The sequence below is a fragment of the Ciconia boyciana genome, chromosome 27 (genome assembly GCF_034638445.1).
Source record: "Ciconia boyciana chromosome 27, ASM3463844v1, whole genome shotgun sequence".
Lineage (NCBI taxonomy): Eukaryota > Metazoa > Chordata > Aves > Ciconiiformes > Ciconiidae > Ciconia > Ciconia boyciana.
The window spans coordinates 2,086,979-2,099,009 of record NC_132960.1 but is presented as its reverse complement, the minus strand read 5'-3'; the positions used below and the strand labels follow the sequence as shown (position 1 = coordinate 2,099,009).

Sequence of the window (12,031 nt, the reverse complement as noted above, 5' to 3'; positions counted from 1 at the left end):
AACTCTGGACACACACTCCGGCTTTCCCAGCCACTGCTCCCCGATCTGGTCCGTAGCTAAACCTTAAATAAAATTTCTCAATGGTTTTGCTAAAGATACGCATGTTCTCGGTTTCTTTCCTTCCTGCAGCTTCCGAAACCCTCAGCTCTGCTCCAGCCCCAACGTAACTCATTTCCAAACAGCGTTACAAATCTCAGCGACGCCGAAACGCCACCGAACAAAGGAGAAGCGAGCGAACCGCCGCCGTTTTCCGAGGGAGACAAAATTTGCAGCATCGTTTTGCATCGCACCATAAAGCGCTCGTGGAAGGGGGGACCGGGGAGAAAGGGTGGGCACCGACACTTTGTCATATTTCTGGCCCAAAACCACCCTGGCTTTTAACATACTCGGCTGCCAACCCCGCTTGCCCCTTGCGACACGGCGACGAGCCGTTAGCGGAGGAAAATAGGTGGGTTATGGTAAGCGGAGAAAAATAAATCAGTTTTTTTGTGAGGACAGAGGAGCAGCCGGTTTCAGATGAATATTTAGCAGGCAGGCGGCCGCTGCTCCAGCGGCATCTCGAAATATTAAACATGCAGAGCCAGGGAAAAAAAGGAAAAGGAAGAAAATTCCCAATTCTCCGACTCTGTTTTGTACTGGGTAAAGAAATAGGAGATTTTTAGGTCAATAAGGGAAGCAGCAAGAAGACAAAGTAGGGAATGGGGTCACATTTCTCTCCCCCCATGTTCTCCCCCCCAGCCCTGGCTCCACGAGGGGCACGTTTCAGCCCGGCCTCGGTATCTCTGAATTTATTTTAATCTTTCATTTTGTTCCATCACAGGATTTTTTTATTTTTTTTTTTTTACATTTTTTTTTTCCTAGGGCACTTTTCCTGCTTTCGGTGTGCGTTACAGCTCTATTTAACATCTTTATGTGGTCTCACTAGCTTGGGAGCTCTCTCTTTCTCTGCACAGAAATGCTCACAGACACAATATATCTTTCTACATACATTTCCAAACGCCGAAACCTAGAGGCTGAGTCTGGCACTTCAGTTCTAAATCATGTCATTTTACACAGAGAAGAAAGCGGGGGGGGAGAAAGGGGGAAGAGTGGGGTGGGGGGGGAATCGAATGAGTTAAAGCCACAGCACTGGCTTTAATATTTAATCTCCTTCCATCAGCAGCTGACATATAGCAGTGTTATTTCAGCCTGCTATTTTGCAGGTGTCTGAATTAAAAAGAAGATGTAGACTGTAAACTCTTTGGGGCGAGGGACAGGCGCTGGGATAACGCCGCTGCCTCCGCGCTGCAAGTCAGCCCCGAAAGCGGAGGCAACCCTTCACGCTGCAATGGCGAAGGGCTGCGTAAAATAAGAATTTAAACACCGCACGCAGCCCTGATTTCTGCTTTCCTCTCCCCCCATGATGGCCCTATGGCTGCCTTTGGTTCAGGGGACGGAGCACGGATGGCATTTGGGATCTGGGTAAACGCGGGGCTGGGTTTATTTACCCCAGAGACGGTAACAGCTTTTTGGAGAAAACAGATTTGAGGCAGACTAAGGCTGGCCAGTCTGCATTCTTTACTCAACAGGCTGTGACAGCTCGATGAATAAATGTGCTCATTTAAAAATCTTTATTTAATAGGACACAATACTTCCAGCTGGACCAACGCGCCATCTCCATTAGAGCAAGAGCCAGAGCATAAATGCAGTAGGCTGAAGCCTGGACCTTTAGTCAGAAGGAGATTTTTTCCATCGGTTTAATAAGCACAACATGAAAAATAAGGGGAAAAATCAGGGTTCTTCCTTGCTTTTGTAAAGCCTACAACTGCGTTTGATGCAAAAGCAGGGTCAGGCGAGTGCCGAACCCACCACATCCAGCCCTCCGGCCGCGCAGGAGCCCAGGCACTCGCTGGCTCTCCCAGCAGCTCCAGCGCAAAAGCTGCATGGCTATTTTTTAACCTTGACAGTAATTTTCAGAGAACATAAACACCGGCTGCGCACCGAGCCAGTCGCTTGGCCAAAATTCAGTTTTAATATAGACCAAATGTAGGCTGCAACAGCACAAACTGTTCCACGGGCACACGCTTGTAAAAAGGAGACTTTACCTTGCCGAAAGCACAAGCCCTGGTCCCGTCTCACCAGACGTGAAAGGGGTGAGGAGCCAAACCTGTCTCTATCAAGCTCATTACATGGATGAATTAATAAGCTGTCATTAATACAGGGAAGCCGCAACGCTGCTCCAACATTAACTCCAGCACAGCGGTGTGTTATTCTGCCCACGGACACGACGATACTGCCGTGACATGGTTGAAACACCTGGATACCAGGGGAAACAAAAGAAATCAGCACGTCTTGCAACTGCAGTGCCGGAGGTAAACGACTGCACTAAGCACTCCGGTGTGGATAAGCTGAGCTCAAAATCACCGACTTTGAAAGGAGCCACAACAGGTTTCACTTCCAAAGTCCGTCTGGTTGCTGTGATGCCCTACAGCGAGCGATCGCGGTGCAATCAGCCCAGGACGAGGGGGCTGGGGGATGTTCTGGGGTCTGCCTTGCTCACCTGGCACCGCCTCCGGCGAGGGGCACCTACCTCCTTCGTTTGGAGACCTGCCGGCGGGCAGGACACCCACGCGAGCCGGCAGATGCAGCATGCAAAGAGCAAGGCCAACGCCACATGGAGATGCTGGACCTCCCGCACGCATCCCAGCCCACCCAGCATCCAACGCAGCACATCCTCCCCGCGCTTCCCGGCTGTGGCAGACCCGCTGCCTACGCCCCATCCATACATCTCGCCGTGACAGGGCTCAGATGGATTTCTAGCCGCGTGGCAGGCTAGATAGATATTCCCTGTTCACTCGGCACAACTGCAGAGGTAACTAATGCAGGGTCACGGATGCCCCCAAGGGCTGGGTGCCCAAAGGTTAGCTGTTACGGCTGTGAGTGATGTGACCCCACAGTTCTTGCACAGATCTGGGCTCCATCTCACCCATTTCCCATCTGAGCAATGACAACGATAATTCCCTCCCTCGCAGAGAGGCTGTAAGGATTAATTCGCTAATGTGCATAAAGTGCCCCGATACTGGAGTGATTCATAGATTTTAAAGGCCGGGGGGACCATTACAATTATCTGCCCGGGACCACGTGAATCCCCAGATGGGCCCATTTCCATAGGAAAGGAGGTGTCACGAGACGACAAGGAGATAACGCCGCAAAGACTTGTTGGTTTGAAAGAATGCAACAATAGCACGGCCAAGTTGTCTTATTTTTACACTTACGAGAGATGACAGGCAAAGATTTTGGACCTGTTTCCTCTTGGAGGGTTCCCCATAAGGCGGTGCTCACCGAGCCAGGTTTCAGAAGAGCTCGGAGCCCAGTTGCTCCCACTGGAAAGCTCATGGCTATGTTTTCGAAAGCAGCCAAGGCACCGAGTCCGTGCAGCTCGAAGGTGGCCGCAGCAGCTTTGGTTACCGAGCGCTTCTGGAAAGCTGGTTTCAGTGGCAGCATCCTTCCACTAGAGGAGGGAAGAGACAGCACCTCTGCGAGCCTGAACGAGGATAAATGAGAAGAAGAGTGAAGGTTTATGAGAGATCAGCTCAAGAACGAAGGGAAAAAAAACCAACCCCAGATCGTGTATTGCACATATAGGTATTCAAAGAGAGCTCTGCCGCTCCTGCTCGAGCACAAAGCCTTTTACAGGAGGGGGAGCGGCTGCTCGGTGGGCTGCGAGTGCAGCACAGGGTTTATATCGAGAACGCCCCTGAGCCAAGGTCATTTCACCCCAGCCCATGCGGGGGAGAAACTAAAACCTGAAACAGGGGCGAGACATAATCTCCACGGCTGCATCAGCCGGGGGACGTCAGCTCAGCGTCCGCTTCAGGGCTTTGCTTTGTCGCTGCCGCAGCGGGGACGTTTCTTGCGTTGCAGCAGGATGCTTGCCTGCAAAATGTTCGGGCATTAAGTGCCCGGTGCCCTTCCCAGGTTGGAGGCAGCAGGAAAAGCTTCTTTCTACTCACTCAGGTCCTGTGAAAATCAGAAAGGCCACAGCCAGCTCAATCACCTCGGAGAGGAGCAGGCTTGGATGCATTTTGTGCAATGCCCCCCTGCAGCTCCCCCCCCCCGACTAAAACTGCATCAAGATTAAACCTCAAAATGTTATTTTTGGCGCAGGCAACTCCAGGGACGCATGTGGCTATGCCTTTTACTTTAAAAATCCGCTTACATCCTGCCCTGTGATTAATTCACGTTCCTTTCCTTGTTTAAAAAAAAAGAAAGAATAAGAATAATAATCAGAAACTTCAGCCTGTTCACAGGCAGCATTCAGTGCTGGTGTTAGGAAGCCACGACCAAACAGCCAAAAAGCCCTTTAACAAGGACTTTGTTTGGGATGAACATTGTGCAAACCACAAAAATTTGGCTTTTTTTTTTTTTTTTGCTTAGAGAGAACCATCTGCCTTCAGATTTTGTTTTTCTGGGGGATTGTGCATTTTGTTTTTAAGCTAGTTATCACAGAACGGTGCTGCACAGCAGCATCTTCTCTGTGTCATACAATCTGCCCTCTAAATGCAGACGGCTCCACGTCAGGCTTCTCCCATCTCCAGCGAGCCGAGGGAGAGCAGCAGCAAGGTGAAGATGCCAACGCGTGACACAGTGACACAGGACGCTTTGGTTTCCCCGAGATCAGCACCTGGGAGGTGACAGACGAGCTATGTTTTTTGTAAGGCAGCGAGGACCAGGCCGGAGGGAGCAGATTTTTTATGGGCAGTTGGGTATTCGGCTCCTACCAAATCACTGGCAATTAGTGCCGAGATACTCCGCTTGCTCTGCAAACTTCCCTGCAATTTAAACAAAGAGTTAACCAGGTTCTGGAGCCCGTCCCATCGTCCCATCCCGTTCCTCCTTGGCCAGAAGGGCAGAGCATTTAACTCAGAGTAGGTAAATAATTTAATTTACATTTCTATAGCTTCACTTATCCCAGAGGGCTTCTCATACACATGCCCCTCCACTGAAATGCAGGTGTTTCAGCAGGGGGGAAGGCAGCAACCATCTGGCCTACAGCACACCATGTAGCGGTGAGGAGGGAAGCATTCGGCCAAGGACACACGGGGCAAACTCTTTAATAAACTCTGTATTCAACTTTTCTTTTTTTTTTTAATTTTAATAAAGTCTCATATGGTAGACACAGCCTCTCCTTCATCTCCAACGCTACTTAAGTTGAGCATCAGCACATCTGGGTGCAGAGAAAAACAAGTGCCAGCCCTCCGGAGCAGCCAGCACCCGACCTGCTTGGCCAGGAAGGCATTCATCCCAGCTGGATTTAACCTGAGTTAGACACCGGGTGCTTTAGCTATCAAACCCAACTCTCCAGCTACCGAGGAATTTCTCCGCAGCACACCGAAGGACCATGAACCAACCTTCTCTCCTTCTTAAAAAGGGGCATATGTAGAAAAATAGCAGATGGTTGAGGTGGTTTATGGAGCACCTGGGAGGAAAGCAGCTCCTTGTTTTGCCCAAAGTACACCTGGTCCCACAGACAAGGAGCCCTTAGTGCCTCGTAGGCACAGGTCCTCCGGGACGGCCGCTGGAATTACAGCCCAAACCCCGGGATGCAAACCTAAGCTTGGAAGACCAGGCTCCTAAATCTCCAACGGGTCTACACTACGTGAGAGCAGGCAGGATTTTCTAAGACACCGATACCCTCCTCCTCTGCTCGAGTGATGCTCGAGGGGGACGGACACCTCGAGGAGTCAGTCTGCTCCTCCCGAGCTCTCTGTCCGCAGGCATCGGCTGCTCCATCCCACCGGCAGCAGATCTCTGCAGCCAGACGCAGACGAGCGATGCGGGGACCTGCCCGCAGTCGCACAAAGCCTGCGGCACTCGGCTAGAACCTGGAAATGCAATAATTATTTACTTCCACACGGTGGAGCATTTTTAGCCTTGTTTCGATAAAAGTGAAGGTTATTAAAATACATGTATTAATTACCGCTGCCACATAACTTAAGAGGAGAGGCACAGCGGTAATTAACGGAGGTGAGCGAGGGGGTGGAGTTGCAGAGCGTCAGCGACTCCACAGCTTGTGCCTATGGATACGCGCCTGCCCCATGGGAACCCCCAGATAGCTCCAGTGTGGATGTGAATCATTATTACGTCCCCGGCTCGAATCCCAGCAGCACCACAGGTTTTCAGTGTGACCTTGGGCAAGCCATCAATTCTTCCCCTACCTACCAGACAGAGCAAATAAAAAGGGAAAAGGCACCATACTTCACGAGGGCGTTAGGAGAGGAGGAAGCCGACCGCGCATGCAAGTACCAGGAGCCATGTGAGAAGCACTGCAGGAAAAAAAAAAATATTAACAAAGGCAATTACAGCTGTGTTTCCCTAACCGTATTTTAAGTGCGGGCGCTCGGTGATTCATCAGGAGCTCAGCATCTCTTCCCGTCACGAGAGCTGGGGAGTAGAGACCAAGGAAAACGGGCAGAGGCATGGCGGAGGGCAGGGAGCTCAGGCTAAGTGAAATTCCTGCCCTGCCCTACCGCATAGAGCTGCTCGGGCTGAGCAGTTTAGGAAGTTATGTGGCATTGAGGGAGGAAAGGGGTGAATTATGCAGCTGCACTGTTGTGTTATTTGTGGGGCTCTGCCCTCGTGCAGTGCGGAGAAAGAATCGTGAGCCCCTGGTGCTGGTGGTAGAGAAGAAAGGGTAAAAAAAAAGAGAACCCCCCCCCCCCCCCCAAAGACTTCAGATCTACCACAGAAACCCAATCTGGGCTCCTGCCTTCCCCTGCAAGCCTCTGCTGTTTACCAAATGAGTCACCCTTCCTGCCTTGAACACTAGACAGCTCCTGAATGAATAATCCGGGAGCAAAGACTTTCTCGGCAAACAAACAGCATCAGCAGCAAGTCCCGCGCGACGCGTGCATGCGAGAGATAATTTATAGAGTGAGAAGAAAAGAATAACAGGAAACTCCTTCTCTGCATACCCCGAGAAACAAGAATGTATGTGTAAAAATAATTAAATCCGAACTGGAGTCGATTAATTTGTCTACAGGGCTGAGGATTTGTGCTTTGGGAGGCTGCACGGGGATCTTAAAAAGTCTCTGGACGGTGGCCAAGTCTGTCAATACTGCACGGGCGAGGAGAGGCTTTGGCAGCAGGTGCCGGAGCACATGCAGCTCCGGCAGCGCCGTGGTACAAGCCACTCTGGCTTCCCTGCTCCCTGCCAAACCATACATCGCAGCTGAGTGCTCGGCCTCATTGGAAACGCAGCCCTTAAGCCCGGGGTGACAACGGGGAGTCTTGCAGCCTGCATGTCCCTGCACATGGCGGGGACGCTGCAATGCTCCTCCAGCAAGGCAGCGCTATCGGCACCGGGGAGGCGAGCTTAGAAACGTAGGTAACGGGAAACCGAGTGGTTTGAGCCAGCAGAACTGAGCCAAAACCAGGACTTGGATGCCTCCCTTGGACCTGAGATACCCAACGCAGTTGTGTCTCAGCAAGGGTCTGCGGTCGGGTCCTTGAGCAGCAGGACAGCGCTGCAGGGAGCTGCTGTGCCCACACGCGGGATGGTGATATCTCCCTTTCTGTACTTACCCTGGGAAGAGCGTAAGAGAAAGCTGTGCTGGGCAAGCGGGTCTCCAGCAGCAGACTCTGCTCCGGACAGCCGGTCCCTCAACTCCAATCCAACCCCCTTATGGTCATTTCCAAAGCAAATTCTCCGCCGAGGGAGCGGAGGTTAAATTTGGTCTCATCCGAGAGGCTTGGTGTTTGTCCTCTCGGAAGATGCCTTGCACCAGGCTAACACGATCCTCTCTGCTGCACTATTGTTTCAGGGCTACGAGAAAGCCGATCCTAAAAAAAAAGTTAGCTCCAATGGAAAAAAGCACTCATTGTGCCAGTGTGCTGCAGCTTGAAAAAGTCGACGTGACTCAGCCTTGACCTTTGAACAACACTACAATTAGAAAAAGGATGCCATGGTCCCCATTCAGTTTTTTAATGCACTGGAAGGTTGATTTCCTTCAATTCATTTGCAATATTGGGTATGCGCCCACCCATTCATGGTGTGTGAGCCTCTCCCTTACAGGCTTTATTGCCTGAAAAAAGGGGTGTTTTTTGTGGACCTGAGCTAGGACCTCTCCTGGGGAAGCCCCAACAGCAACAGTCTGGAGAGGGCATCATGTTAAATGAAGACAGAATTCAAGTGGCTTAGAGGCTTGGGTTTATTTCTGCTTTAACGTTGGCATTTGCTAGTTAGAGGGAACAAGCTGTAAGCAAGCGTAGACCCACATAACCGGAGGTGCGTGGGCATGACTTAAGTATACTCACACAGTCTAAAAATGGGGAAGGGTAATTATTGAGGGTGGTGGATGGGGTATCATCAAGCGGAGAGGAACAAAACACAGGAGGCGATTTGAGATTTATGGATCCTTGGCCACCTTGAGAAGAGGCTGGGACATTCTGGAAATGAGCCATAGAAATAAGAGGGCTCTGGCCCCCTTCACCTATACCAAGAGGTACGAGTGCTCTGCTCAGCAGAGATGGCTTCGGCCAGCTCCGATTTCCACAGATGTCCCAGTGCAAGATGTGAAATGAGAGACCGAGGAATTCACCAAACCCCTGCAGCGACTCCCATCAGGCCACAGCCAGTCCTGCCCTCGCATCCCTTCCATCCATCTGTACTTACAGAACTCCAAATCTTATCTGAGGGCATGACTTCCCCCCACGACTAACCCATTCTGTAGCTCCCTTCATCTTCTTTATTCCAAGGAGCCTTTAAAGCACAAACAGCTTTCCAGCACCAATCTGACCAACACCACTTATGAAAACCCATCCTTTCTTTGTGCCTCTCCACACCTTTCTCCCGGAGATTTCGTCCAACCTGCAGAGCCCCTTTGCTCTTTTGTCTGCCCCTGCTTTCCAGACACAGACGCAAAACTAAGCCCTGCATTTTATATAGACCATGACTGCCCGTGATAAGTTGTCAGATGTCAGTGCACCACGGTAATTAAGCTTTTAAAAGGAGATAGGCAGCAGCAGAAAAAAAATTCCGGGCATTTGACTATTTTTGCCTCTTGGAAGAGCCACCTGTTTTATCGTAACAGGTAGATTTATGGGCATATTAACGCGGCGCTGCCTCTCCCACCCTGATGAGGTTCTCAGTGACCCTATTCTCTCTCGAGATTTATGATTTCTCAGATAGCAGACTATTGCAGAGGGGTCTAACTCCAAGCTCTTTGCCCGACTCCATCCTGCACACCCAGAGTGCCGGGAGATCTCCCACACCGAGGATCTGGATCCCTTCCCCCCCCCCCAAATCATCTGCAATCATTATGCAACTGCACCGTCTTTCAAAAGGTGCCAAGTTTTCCCCAGCAAGTCAGGTCAGGTTTACAGGGAAGCAAGTCTCCTTGCTCTTCTCACGTTCGTTTCCAAATGCCTCGCAACGCCTGCCATTACAGGAGCTCACGACGGGGAGGTTTCAGCTGTCTACACAACAGGATTACGTTCGAGGAGTGCATTAACACGCTCCCAGCTCTCCGGCGCTTGTCTGTGTACTTAGTGACCCGACAAAATCCCCAGCAAAAGCCTTTCTGCGTCTGAAGCAGACTCCCCAGCTGCAATTCACACCAGCCCAGGGCTCTCGCTCACTTCTAATTGCCTCCTTAGCCACTCCTGGCTAATGCTAAACCCTTTTAACATTACTTCCCACCTGCAGCCCTTAATAAAAATTAAGTGGATAAACTCTTAAGTGCAAGAAAAATCAGACAAGATAGAGCCAAGCATAACGCAAGCAGCTTTCCCATAAGCTTTTCCCCACGTTGTTTGATCTACAGCTCTCCTCCCCAGCCCCGTCTGTGCTCCCAGCCTCGCAAGCAGAGATTACCCCCGCTGAGGTGCCAACTGGGTGATGATTCAGCGATGTAGAAATATACAGCTGCGGTCACCAAAATCGCTTTACTCGCATCCTTAGGGTCTTAACAATTTTTCTGCCTACATTATGGGCTGCAGATAATAAAATTTCACATGCAGTCAAAGCAAAATGCATTTAAATTTTCTTCTAAAGCTTACAAATGTTTGAGGTTTATAGCAAACATCACACGAGCCTCTTAAAAGGGAGACAAGCTAACACAGCAATCACAAATTGTTTTTAATACCTAAAACGTGTGCAGGAAACACCTCCCCCAGCCCCAGAAACAAAAGCTTGGATTAATAGCCCAGCAAGTAGGTGAATTAGCAGATTTTACAAGTGCAGAAGCCAGAATTAAGATGTCGACAGTGATGCTGTGCAATGAAGAGCTCACACCTGTATCTTCAGCACTGCAAGTATCTGCTAACACATCGCACAGTGACTTTGCAGATGTCTGGAGTAGCAGAAGCAGTGGGGAAGGCAGGAGTCTCACAACAAAAAAGCAAAGAAAAGAGCAAGCAAGACACACATGAGCAAGACATCAGTGGAATGATCTCTTTCTTACTTTTAAGTCTAGCTTGGATTGCTTAAAATCTGGTCCTTTGAATATTTATTCTTATAAATGAGCTTTTTTGAGACTGAACCGCTCGTCTCCCTGTCTGAAGCCCATATTAAGGGGGTTAAGCAGATCAACATGACAGGTGATGCTTTGAATTCCTGTCAATTATTCCAGTGTCCATAAAACCCTCCCTGTCTGTCCCCCAAAATAAACCCCGCTTCTCTGCCTAAAAGCGGCAACTGACACAGCTACACAAGATACATTTACCATTCATAAATAACCTGAAGAAGTTAAGAAGCCAAAAATCTTTAACTGCCCCAAAGACAGACTGATTCAACGTTTTGCAAGAACTTCATTTTATGAAATGGTTTAATTTAGCAGGCTTTACTGCTGAGATTAATTTATAGCTTGTTTTGCACTGCTGCAAAACTCTCCCGCCCCATCCCCTATACACACACAATTCTTTATTGTCTAGATGTTTACTCTCAGGGGGAATTTTAGGACTTTAATGTTTTTATTGTTTTAATCCGGCATATAAAAAAATTATTTGAGCAAAACAGCTGGTACAAGTGCTTGGAAAGTGGTGGTGCAGTTTCTCAGCTTGCATCATTAAGCAGGTGTTAAATAAACACGATGCCACGCTCCTCCCGAGATTTACCACGGCAGGAGATTTGCAGGGGATTTTTTAAGAACGGCAGGGATGTTACTGAGCTGACAGCTCAACCTCGCCTGCACGGACCTTTGCTTTTCTGCCAACACACCCAGGACCTGCTTTAGCCTAAATTCCTCCAGACAGTACCACTAACCCAGGGAAGGGGTGAACCGTGGCAAAGAAAAAAATCCCCGCTTGCTACCTTCTGTACACAAAGGGGATTTTTGCAGATTGGCCACGTGCCCTCTTCTTTATGCACAGAGAAGAAAAAGCCCAAAAGGTACTTTTTTTTTTCTCTCCGACACACACACGGTAGTCCTTTGTGCGGCTACAGCATCGCAACCCCCCAGCGGCAGGATAACTCAGTGTTTGCCCAGCAAATCCATCAGCCCTTTACAAATCTCATGTTCCCTCCTGCATCAAAAGAGCTGCTAGAAATAAATGTCTTTATTGTGAGCTTTTACACCTCAACCCAAGAACTGACTCTTTAAGGAAGGTTCTCACGCAAAGCAGCAACCACCGAGGGGAGAGAAGTGTTATCCAAAAACCCCCTAAAGCTTAAAAAAAGCATGATGAGAAATCACTTCTATGAATAGCTCCGCTTTCATTCTCAGATCTCACACGACATCTCTAGAAAGGACCTCGGATATTACGGCTTAAACGGTTTTTTTTTCCCCACCCTGCTTTCCAGCAATGAGATGCTCGGGGGTTTCCTCCCCACCAAGTGCATAAGGACACAGCATCTCCTGCTCGCCTGTGCTCCGGCATCACCGCTACCGCTGCCGCCACGGCCGCATCGATCGCCCGACGCGCTGCTCTGCGCCAGCAGCCGTGCCGGCCCGGCTGCCGCAGAGGGGCGGAGCGGCCTCCGCCATCCAACAATGCCCAGCTCCGTCCCAGAGAGCATCCTTGGGAGAAAAAGAGAAGATTTTAGCTGCCTTTC

General features: G+C 49.9%; 1 protein-coding gene across 9 annotated transcripts in view; it reads right to left on the bottom strand.

The window, feature by feature from the left end:
* The window catches only part of LOC140644543 (cyclic AMP-dependent transcription factor ATF-7), a 70,556-nt gene that overhangs the window by 25,125 nt on the left and 33,400 nt on the right, over positions 1-12,031 (bottom strand). The window contains exon 1 of one of the 9 annotated variants that reach the window (XM_072847481.1): positions 6,360-6,379. The exons of 7 other annotated variants lie outside the window; for them this stretch is intronic. The gene's annotated coding sequence lies outside the window, so the exon portion shown is untranslated. Of the gene's footprint in view, positions 1-3,254; positions 3,275-6,359; positions 6,380-12,031 lie in introns of those variants that run through there. One more of the 9 variants, XM_072847479.1, reaches the window with a different exon arrangement.